General features: G+C 44.8%; 1 pseudogene; it reads right to left on the minus strand.

Moving 5' to 3' along the window:
• Positions 1-1,188: 1,188 nt before the first annotated feature.
• LOC100351576 (uncharacterized protein C6orf62 homolog pseudogene) lies at positions 1,189-2,150 on the minus strand (annotated as a pseudogene).
• Between the last annotated feature and the right edge of the window lie 1,177 nt (positions 2,151-3,327).

The raw sequence follows: 3,327 nt of genomic DNA on the forward strand, positions 1-3,327 counted from the left end.
AGCAGAGCTTTTTTTCATTTAAAAGAAAAAAACCCATATATAGTATTTTACTTACGTTCATTGCACAAAGTGAGTTCCGTTTTTTTAGAATTTCGACATTCAATAGTTTTTTTTACAATTTAAGATCCTAACATTTACAACTTTTTCTACTCCAGAAACCCTCACAAATTTTTCTTTTCATTGGCATAGAAACCAGTATTTCTGCACAATCAACTAGAATTTTTCCCTTTGTAATTCAAATCTCTTCTCTTTAAAATCAAAACACCAGAAAGCAAAATCCTCTACCTATCAGTCTCTGCAGCCGTGAAAGTATTTCTGTTGTAGAGCTACTTCAGCTACTTCAGACTCCAGATACGCTTTAATGGGTACTCAGCAGAATACTTTATAACAGCAACTTTGGGGGAAAGATCTGGGGGAAAAAATACATGGATACCAGGAAACAAATATGGCTAGTAACAATCACTTATGGTCATTAGAATGAATCTGATAGTGTTCTGGAACAACAGTGATTATAGCAGAGCTATTAAGTTTTTTTAAACGTTATTTATACCTGTTACATTGGCTTCTTATCCACTAATACTGAAGGCAGACGTCAGAGGCAAAAACCAGGACAAACAGGAAGACCATCAGCAGTGACTATCACCTTGTGCTTTCAGATGTATTTAACCATTTACATGTACAATGGTTCTTTCAATTCACATTTTTAGTAAGATGCTAACACAGTGCAGCAAATATACAAAGCACCTTACACACAATCCATGCAGAACACATGTAATTTGTTCTGAGATACAAATGAATAAAAACAAATCTAGGAGGAACAAATTTCAAAACACATAGTGCTCTGTGCGTGACTCCATGTTCCAGGCCAGCTCTCTGCTGTGGCCAGGGAGTGCAGTGGAGGATGGCCCAGGTGCTTGGGCCCTGCACCCCATGGGAGACCAGGAAAAGCACCTGGCTCCTGGCTCCTGCCATCGGATCAGCGCGGTGCGCCGGCTGCAGCACGCCGGCCGCGGCGGCCATTGGAGGGTGAACCAACGGCAAAGGAGGACCTTTCTCTCTGTCTCTCTCTCTCACTGTCCACTCTGCCTGTCAAAAATAAAAAATAAAAAATAAAAATAAATATTGGAAGAAAAAAGTGGTAAGAAAACTGCTGCTGCATTCTCTGATCTCCATTTTACTGATCAGTCTCTATTCTGCCATGTAAGAATGGAGGTGATCCTCTCTGGAGCACACTGCCCAGTGATGGGCTGTTCCTGGGGCGGGTAGAGGTAGATGCTGTGTAACTTGAAGATAGTAGCTTTGTTTTTTGGAGTCTGCAAGTGCTGTCAATGAAGACAAATGCTGACTTGTTAGGATCACTGACAATTCCAGTCTTGTCCTTGTGGCTCAGTTTACGCACAAAGAGTTTTCTCCTAGACACCATGATGAACTCAAAATTGGCTTGAACACGCCTAAAAGGCTTATCAGATTCCTTCCCATTAGGAGACAGGAGACAATTTTTTCCATATCATTCGGAAGCCAAAGAATGAAATCCATCTTCTGAATACAGCCAATTACATCCCTTCTGATAGACTGGTATCGAGGAGCATGGAGCTGTACCAAAACCTTCTCTAAAACCTCGATGGAACTTTCTGAGAACAGCTAGAACCTCTCATACCTTTTAGGGTGTTTTCTTCATAATTATTTGCCATGACTGATATAACTTGATACCTTGAAAAGTGCTGTTTTTATTCTACTTCTCCTTGAATACAAAGCCAAAATACATCTTGAAGTCAACTGGTCAACTACATATTTTGAGGTGAGATTTATTTATTTATTTGAAAAGCCGAGTTAGAGCAAGTGAGCGAGCCATTTTCCATCTGATGGTTCACTCCCTAAATGGCCCTAATGGCTGGGGCTGGGTCAGGCTGGTCTTCTACACAGGTGCTGGGGTCCAAGGAGTTGGACCATCCTCTTCTGCTTTCCAAGGCCATTAGCAAGGAGCTGGATAGGAAGTGAAGCAGCCAGGACTCAAACCCGCACCAATATGAGATTCAGGAGATGCAGGTGTGGGCTTAACCCGCTATGCCACAGCACCAGACCGATTCTTCTTTCTTTCTAAGCTGAGCATGTAGTCTGTTCAGGGCTTATTTTGTCCAGGACTTTGAGTCTCCTATTTTGAAAAACAGGTGGTATTAAAGACTCTGGAGGGGCCTGTGGCTTAGCAGGCTAAGCCTCCACCTGTGGCACCAGCATTCCATATGGACACCGGTTCCGATTCCAGATGCTCCTCTTCTGACCCAGCTCTCTGCTTATGCCCTGGGTTTCCCCAGTGGAAGGAGATGGCCCAAGTGCTTGGGACCCTGCATCCATGTGGGGGACCCAGAAGAAATTTCTGGTTCCTGGCTTCGGGCTGGCTCAGCTCTGGCCATTGCAGCCATTTGGGGATCAAACCAGCAGGTAGAAGACTTTTCTGTCCCCCCTTCCTCACTGTAACTCTGCCTCTAAAATAAATAAATGAATAAATAAATAAAATATATTTTTAAAAAAGCCTTTGGAAATCATGACTAAACTGTGGGCACTTTTTCTTAACACTCGAGAACAACAAATAAGTCATTTTTTTCCTGCTAATGTAACAGCTAAAATCACAACTGTAACCCCACAACTGCATCCTCTGGCAATATTAGGAAACTGCCACCTTACAGGGTCAAGAAACAAGCTGCTGTCCAATCACGTTCATAATGATGTTTGCCATCAGGTGGGGAGGAAGGAAAGCAAGAAAATAGTTGAACTAACTTTCTGGAAAGCACATTTGGCTCAACTGCCAAAACAAAGGCTTTGGGGGAGACAAAAAGTCTGTTACTAGGATTGGTGTGTAACTAAGTGTGGGGAGCGGTCCGGACTGGACTGAGTTACTGGAATTGGGACTTATTCTGTGCATCTGCTCTCCCACAATATGGCGCTGGGAGAGAAGTAAACAGCTTCCGCACAGCTGCCTCCAGTTCAACTAATAAACTGTAGGACTTGCTCCTGATTGGAGGAGAGCAGCATACTCGGCGTGTGGGCAGCCGAGTTGGGATTGGCGGAGGAGGACTATAAAGGAGGAGAGAGACGGCATGCACCGGGAACATCTAAGGGGAACATCTAAGGGGAACACCTGTGCAGCCCCCGAGAAGAGCCGGCCGGCGGTGTGCCGCTCCCCTGCGGAAGTGGGGAATGTGGCCAGGGGGAACTGCCCTTCCACGGAGGTGGAAGGGATAGTAGCCAACCCGGGAAGAACCAGCAGCAAACCCGGGGAGGGCCGAGCAGACGAAAGAACAGCGCAGGGTCCTGTGTTGCTCCTCCACG

The sequence above is a fragment of the Oryctolagus cuniculus genome, chromosome 3 (genome assembly GCF_051225735.1).
Source record: "Oryctolagus cuniculus isolate XC-2025 breed Fujian yellow rabbit chromosome 3, ASM5122573v1, whole genome shotgun sequence".
NCBI classification, from domain to species: Eukaryota; Metazoa; Chordata; class Mammalia; order Lagomorpha; family Leporidae; genus Oryctolagus; species Oryctolagus cuniculus.